At 37.0% G+C, this 8,523-nt stretch overlaps 1 protein-coding gene across 1 annotated transcript in view; it reads left to right on the forward strand.

The window, feature by feature from the left end:
• Positions 1 to 8,523, forward strand: part of SGCZ (sarcoglycan, zeta) — a 755,475-nt gene that overhangs the window by 377,814 nt on the left and 369,138 nt on the right. The gene's annotated exons all lie outside the window — the stretch shown is intronic.

Here is an 8,523-nt window from a genome sequence, read left to right on the forward strand (position 1 = left end):
CAGTGGGCAACGAGCTTAAAGCCCCTGATGGCTCTGGGCGCTGACTCTCACCAGTGGCTATGGATGAAGTCACAGGCGATTTTCAGCCAGCGCCGGAACAAGTGAAACTTTTTACAATAGGATCAGCTACTAAGCATTATATTTTTTTATTGCTGTTGTTAAGTGCCATCTAGTTGACTATGACTCATGTTGTTGTTATGTGCCTTGGAGTTGCTTGTAACTCATAGCTACCCTATGTACAAGAACCCAAAACTCTGCTCTATCCTGTTTCAACCTTATTGCCTCTGGCACACCTACCTCAGTAACTAAATCAATCCATCTCATAGAGGGTCTTCCTCGCAAGCATGATGTCCCTTTCCAAGTACTGGTTCTTCCTTGTAACATGTCCAAAGTATATCAGACAAAGCTTCAGAATTCTTGCCTCCAAGGAGGAGCCTGGTTTCACCTTCTCCAAATTCTTCTCCAGCATCACAGCTCAAAGGATATCTAACATCCTTAGTCATTGTCCTGCTCTCTGGTGCATAGCAAGCAATTGCGAAGACTATGGCCTACATCAAGAGCACCTTATACTCCAGACTGACATGATTGCTCTTCAGTACTCTGGAGAGGTCCCTGACAGCCTTTTTATAAGAAACATAAACACAGAAAATACATACGGTTTTCACCTGATGATATGCATAGGAATCAAATCTATTATATCTGTGTGAAGAATCACTGGAGAAGTGCTATAGACCTAGGGTTAACTATTTTTATAATTATTAATACTAGGATAGATACCAAGGAATGAAATAGAACAGAGAGCATGAAAAACAGGGGCCAGCAGTTCTCCACTGAAGACCTCCATTCCAGCTTCCCTGTATCTTTATTGAAAATTATCAGGAAGTAAATCACAAAGAGAATTCAATGCAAATGAAGCCAAACTTTTTCTATTGAAAACCTTCCTCCTGACTCAGGAGGGAGGGGTCAGCAAACAAGAATTTGTTACCACTTAAGGATTGCCTAGATACCTCAGGGTCAATTCCATCCTGAACCTCCCCCACATCCTGAAATAGCTTTCAGTTAATTACAAGTATTTAGTATTGGCTTCCCATAGAGAAGCTTTAAATCGGATGTGAAAACTAGGCCAGGTGCTGATTGTGGAATAGACCACCATATGCAAGTTCAAGCTGAAGTTGAAAAAAATTAAATCAAATTCACAGGAAAAAAAATTTGACCTTAAGTCTATCCCACCTGAATTTCATAACCATCTCAGGAATAAATTTGAGGCCTTGGACACCAAAGAAAGAAGAACAAATGAGCTGTGGGAGGATATCAAGAAAATCTTCCATTAAGAATGCAAAAGTCATTACAAAGGCAGAAGAGGAAGAAAAGATCAAGATGATGTCAGATGAGACTTTGAATATTGCATTAGAATGCTGAGAAGCCAAAGCTGAAGGAAGACCAAGAAATTAAAAAGTTGAACAGAAGATTTAAAAGGGCAGTGCCTCGGGAAGACAAAACAAAGTATTAAATGTGCAAAGAGCTGGAATGACTCATAGCAACCTTATAAACAGTGATTTATACCCTGTCCAACAAAATCATCTCTGACACACATACCATTGCAGTCACTGTGTCATTCTAATTCATTAAGGGTCTTTCTCTCCTTCACTGACCCTCTACCTTTCCAAGTATGTGTCCTTTTCCAGATACAGACCTCTCCTATCAACATGTTCCAAGTATAATGAAACAAAGTTCCACTGTCCTTGTCTCAAGGAGCACCTTGGCTGCACCTAATATTCAGCACTCTTCCCCAGCACGACAAATATATGACATCTATTCTTCTGTCATCTTTATTTATTGTCCACACTTAGAAAATGATTGAGAAGACTATTGCTTGAATCAGACACACATGAGCCTTCCAATTGACATTTTTCCTTTTTAGCACTTTGGAGAGATCCCTGATAGCAGGCTTTCTCAATGCAATATATCTTTTGATTTCCTCTCTGCTGGTGCTAAGTGTGTTGACTGTGAATACAAACATGATGAAGTCATCTCTTCATCAAAGATGATATTGTCTACTTTCCCAGCAGTGAGGATTTCTGTTTTCTTGATGTTAAAACGTAAATCATATTCACAGTCTTTGATCCTCTACAGCAAATCATTTCAATCTCTTCTCTTTCAGTAAGCAACGTTTTATCAATTGTTGATTGGTCATCCATGGATCTTGATGACACATTCGTCTTCATACAGTATAACTTCATCAATAATTTGTTCTGCAAACAGATAGACTACATAGGCCTTTCCTGATTTTAAAACCTGGAGTACACTTTGCATTGTCCAGAAAACAACTTCTTGGTCTTGGTCTAGGTTTTATATAAGCGTAATTAAGGATGTTAGAGTTCCTATCCTTCTCAATGTGGGCCATAATTTGTTATGATGCACACATTCAAATGCTTCTAATTCTAAAATTCTATTTTAAAAACCCTGTTCTAAAAACTATCAGGTTCTTATAAATATTGGAAAATACAAAATACATCTTTACAAAATAAATGAAATAACATCAGAACATAATGGAAGCTATTGGATTCTCCAGAGAATATTTTAGTTTGCAAATAGAAAATAATTGGTGAGTGTCTTTTTTCCCCTCTAGGATGGCATATGCGTAATGCATACTAGAGCAAGCCATGAATATTGTCATATCACTTAATATCCAACAAGCACAAAGAAGGAAACATAATTATGTATGTGCATCACATCCCCTGTGTCTCCTTTGGGCAGTTTTTCCGATCATGAAATGATACTAAGGTTTTCCCCTCTTTAGGATGCATGTCAGTATTTGAAGGATTCGATTGGCAGAGTAAGGGTAGGTGTTGAAGTGCTCTTTATCATGAGTGACATTAGGTTGGATGACAGTGGTTTCATAGCAAATATTTTCATCTTGATGGTCTAACATGCTAGGTTTAAAATTAATAATTATATTTTAAAATTAAAAAGCATAAAATTGGCACAAACTTGAATAAAACACTGCTAGAAAAACATTGTGACAATGATAACAGGGAGAGCCAAGATGAATAGCAAAGAAATTGAGAGGTTGACCCCATAGATATATACAATTAGCACTGAAAACCATAGATTTTAAACAATATGGGGGAGGGATCACCTTAAAATATTACCAGTTGATATTTTTAAAGTGACTGTAAACTAATGGCCCAACTTAATCATGAAATCATTTCAGTTAAAGGACCTGTATTGTATGTAACTACTAAGAATGTAAATTCTTGCATGCTTTAGCTGTAGGTTAAATATCCCAGAAAATAAACTGTGAGATAGATAATATTATGCTAGAATTTACGAGGATATCTCAGAACATAAGCCTGCAGGCAAAAACAAACCCCACAAAATCAAGGTGCAAAACTCAAGAGATTCATTGCCCTGAAGTTGCAATAAAGGCCTGGGTTCTCCTAAACTACACTGTGCTCCTGCTTGAAGCCAATGACGTAGGACTCTTCTCCCTTACCTGTACTTGACACCGAAGCAGCACTACTCAGAGAAATGGAACATCACAGCTTTTGCTTTTCTTAAGAACAGTGTCTGGAGAGGAGCTCTCCAGCTGAAACACTCGCCACAGCAGGGGCAGTGATTGCTTCAATCGCAAAGGGATGATGTGAGTAATATATCACAGTATTCACCTTAACTCACTTTTAAAATAATTAAAAAATGCAGGGTGCATAAAGAAAAATAAAATAATTTATTATTTAGGGTTATTTAGGGTTTTAAGATAGTTAAACAATTATATAATAAAAAGATTATAAAATTTTTTGTTGTTGTGATTTGAGTGATCGGTTAGAGTAGGCTGACATTCTATTCAACCATTCAGGCATACTTTTTTGATGACACAGACTACCATGTGCACATTGTAACCTTACATAATTCTTTCTACTCTCTCTGTGGTTTATACTTTGATTCTTTCCTTCCTCTCTTTCTTATTTTCTAGTTTCTGACTTTTATCCATGTGTAAAAGTCCCCTTTGTGATATTGTGTGGTTGGTTAGTTGTTCTAATACTTGAGTGTCACCATAAGGTTAATTTCCAACATGGAGAGTCAGCTGTTGTGAACTGCAAGCTGTATGTACCACAAGGGTGAATTCAGATCTATTTCTAAAGCTTTATTATTGTGATTTTGAGTTTCATTCTACATTTACTTCCTACTTTATCTAACTCACTCATTACTTGAATGCCATATCTTGAATGATGTAGGAAACATCAAAAAAAGATGGGAGAAATACACAAAGTCACTGTACCTGAAGGCTGGCACAGTACATTGACAGGGAACTGCCAAGAATTAATGCTAGATTCATAGAGGCCTTAGCATAAACGATATCATTGCTAATGGAGATGATGCTTGACTTAAAGACGAAATATCTGACAAAATATCAGAAAGATGTTGTTTTATTGACTATACAAAGGCTTTTGACTGTTTCGGTCAAAACAAATTATGGATAATGTTGAGAAGAATTGGAATCCCAGAACACTTATTTGTGATTTTGTAAAATCAGACTAATCAAGAAGCCTTTGTCTGAACAGAACAAGAGAATACTGAATAGTTTCAAATTAGAAAAGGTATCCATCAGGATTGTATCTTTTCCCCATAGATATTTGCTCTGGAGCCCTGCTGCAGAGCAGAGTAACTAGGAGCTAGGCTAGGCCCTGCCTGGACCCAGAGGCCCTATCAGAGCTCTGCAGGCATTTGTAGGGGTAGCCAGAGTTCTGTATCAGGTCCTAAGCAGCAGAGAATAGGTCAGTAGGAAAAGGGAAGCCAGTCCAGTCCCGGCGAGGTGCTTAAGGCCCTTGGGCCTAGTGTCCTTGAGACCTGTGCTGAGAACTAGCACTAAAAATAAATCTATGCCACAGTCCCTGCCAATACCCCCATACAAGATCCTATCTTTCTGCCCTGCTATGGACCTCAACCGTGGTCTTAAAAGGGTGTCCTGTGCCATGAAATTTCTATGCCTATTTGTCTTTACAGTTTGCTTTGAGAGGTACAACACCTGTCAGGTTGGTTTCTGAGGGATGACTTGCATGTTGCCAATTATTTAATATCTTAGATGCGTATGTTATTGTTGTTGTTGTTGTTAAGTGCCATCGAGTCATAGATGACTCATAGCAACTCTATGAACAAAAGACCTGAACACTTGCATAACTTCCATCATTTCTCCACGTTCATAGGGTTTCCGGAGGCAAGCTATTTTGGAAATGAATGTCACTCCTGCTTCCAAGATTGTCCACCAAACACTGTCCACCATGGGTAACCATTATCACATTTGACACATCAGTGTCACAATGTTCAGCATCACCATCACAATCACAGCAACTTCTGTACAGCAAATGGACAGACCGGTGCTATACTGCTTAGAATGTTTGACCAAACACAATTAAAACCAGGCCTGAGTGCCACAGATTAAAGCCACCCATCTTTGACTTGGTAGCATAACTTTCTATCCATTAGGCCAATAGAGCTCTGTATGTTGTTGCTGTTATTGTTGTTACGTGCCATCGAATCATAGACAACTCATAGCGACCCTATGAATGAAAGACATTAACCCTTGTATAGCTTTCATCATTTCATAATACTAGGAGATATATTATCACTTGCTGCTCTTGGTACAGTACTTATCTTCTTATATTAAATTTTATTGATTTGCTAAACATAGCAAAAAGGAGCCCACTAAATTAATTTAATAAAGTGTTATCAATATATAACTATAAATGTCTATAGAGAAGTCTTGAAAAATCTTTAACATTTTTAAAGATACAATTAAGATATTAAAAAAATTAGAAAAATGATCTTTATGTTTTATCTACTTGGTTGAGAAAAATCAAGACAGAAAGCTATTTTATTATCCATTTTAGTCTTTTGAGAATTTGTTATTGTTGTTGATTGCCTTAGAGTATGACTCATAGTGACCCTATGAATAAAAGTCCCGAAGCCTTTCTATAACTATTGACTTTTATCGAAGTTCGTAGAGTTTCTGGAAGCATGTTGTTTAAGAAGTGGATGCCAGTCTTGCTTCCAATCTTTAGAAAATATTGGAGGTATATTTTTATAATACCCTTTTTCTGTTTGTCTTAGATTTATTTTTCAAAATAGATCTCTTCTTGAATGTAATGATCAATTATTATTAATTCAACAAATGCATACTGAGATTCACACTCCCTATGCTGGTATTGGCAGTAGGTTGGTGAATAAAATAACGTCTCCTCCTCAAAAAAATCTCAAATTACTGGAAAAGGCTTCTATCTTTGGGAATATATATTTCGTGGAAAATTGTTATTTTTGTTTTTATAATAGTATAATTTTAAATTTAAATGATATAAATAGTACTATGAAATTAATAGAGTTTGTTGTTTGTTTTTAAGGAACTTTCTAGAAAGGCATCTCACCTAATCAGTATGGTTGAAAAGAGTGAACAGAGAATAGATTAAAAACTGAAGAAAATAAATCCTTTTCAATCCAAAGCACTGGTCTTAAGAACCTTTGCTTAGTAGTAAGGAGTTGTGCTGTGAATGCAAAAGTATGTGGTTCAAATCCACCAGCTACTCCTTGGGAGAAAGAAGGGCAATCTCCTCCCATGAGATTTACTGCATATGAGACCCACTGAAGAGTCAGGTATGTGTCAGTTCTGACTTGAGGTACACAAGAACAACATATTAACTATATTTAATAATTCTCACAAGATACAAAACCATTATTTCATATGATATATATGAGACCACATTTTCTTATACATGCCTATTACTTAGATTAAGTTAAAGAATCTGACTATTTACATTGTTAATGGCTAGTAGATTTAATAAACTTGTTGTTATTATTGTTGCTGTTAGGTGTCATCTAAGCAAGTACAAGCCATAGTGGCCGCCTCTACGAACAACAAATCTGAATCCTGTCCTATCCTGTGCCATGCTCACACTTCCTGACACATTAGAGCCATTGTGGCGATAACCATGTCAATTCACCTGGTTGAGGCTCTTCCTCTCCTTCCCTGACCCTCCACATTTCCAAATATCACGCCCCTCTCCAAGGAAAGCCCTTCTTAGCAACATGCCTGAAGTATGTGAAGCAAAGCCTTATCATTCTTGTCTCCAAAGAACACTCTGGCTATACCTTCTCAAAGAACATTTGTTTGTTTTTTTGACAGTCCATGGGATACAGCACCTTTCTCCAACACCACAGGTCAAAGTCATAATTTCTTCTATCATCCTTATTCATTGTCTAGCTCTCAGATATGTATAGCGAGTGATTAGAAAGAAAATGGCCTGAATCGGAGGCACCATAGTCCTCAAACTGACATCAATAATTTGGAAATATCTGTTGTCCTAGTGGACAGGAAGTTATGCTACCAAGCCAAAGGTGGGTGTTTTTAATCTGCAGCCCTCAGGACTGGTTTCAATTGTTTTCAGTCAAACATTCTTCTAAGCGATATAGGACTGGTCTGTCCATTTTGCTGTACAGACGTAACTTGTGGTTGCTGTGATGTAAGCACTGTGACACTGATGTGTCAAATGTGACAATGGTTACCCACAGTGGACTGTATTTGGTGGAGCTCCCTGATTAAAACAAGCTTGGAAGCAGGAGTGGCATCCACTTTTGAAACAGCTTGCCTCTGGATACTCTCTGAACTTGGAGAAATGATGAAAATTATACAAGTGTTCAGGTCTTTTGTTCATAGAGTTGCTATGAGTTGTCTACAATTCCATGTCACTTAACAACAACAACAAGAAAAATAATCAACTTGAAGAAATATCTATTTCTTTTTCAAAAGAAAACTAAGATTCAAAAGCAATGGTAAATATGTAAGTTTTGTTGTTGTGTGCCTTCAAATCAGAACCAACCCAGCCAGCAGGTTTTCAGAAGCAGTAAGGAGGTCAACCACCAATCCTCCGCCCACTGAGCAGCTGGTGTATTTGAAGGACATGCCCTCGGGAATTGCAGCATAATTTCTCATGAGAAGGCCACCAGAGCTCCCTGAATACATAAGTAAAGACAATTTGAATCATCATTTTAAGAACAGGAAAGTGTAATCAATTATTTTTCAAAAGAAATCTAGCTACTTAAAAATGTGTCACTACTCAAAAATTAAGAGACTACATGGACTAAGCATTTTTCTTAAGGAAAGATAAATATAGTTACAAATATGCTATTTATTAGACTAAATACAGCATTCAAATTAAATAATTTTCTCAAACTAAAATATCACTCTCCTTTTTTTAAAATCCATGAAGCCAGTTTAAAGAGTAAGGTGCATCTGAATAAATCCATTGTTTTTCCAGTCACCTGCTATGCATCTGAGAAGTGGACAATGAATAAGGATGACAGGAGAAAAATTGATGTTTTGAGTTGTGTTTGAGAAGAGTGCCGAGTATCCCATTGACTGCCAAAAGAATAAACATGTGTATGAAAGACAAAGCTTCATCATCCTTGCCTCAAAGAATAACTCTGGCTGAACTTTTTCTAAAAATTATCAGCTTTTTTCTCTTGGCAATCCAT

The sequence above is a fragment of the Elephantulus edwardii genome, unplaced genomic scaffold (assembly GCF_000299155.1).
Source record: "Elephantulus edwardii isolate Elephantulus edwardi_28Jun2011 unplaced genomic scaffold, EleEdw1.0 scaffold00128, whole genome shotgun sequence".
In the NCBI taxonomy this organism is placed as follows: domain Eukaryota; kingdom Metazoa; phylum Chordata; class Mammalia; order Macroscelidea; family Macroscelididae; genus Elephantulus; species Elephantulus edwardii.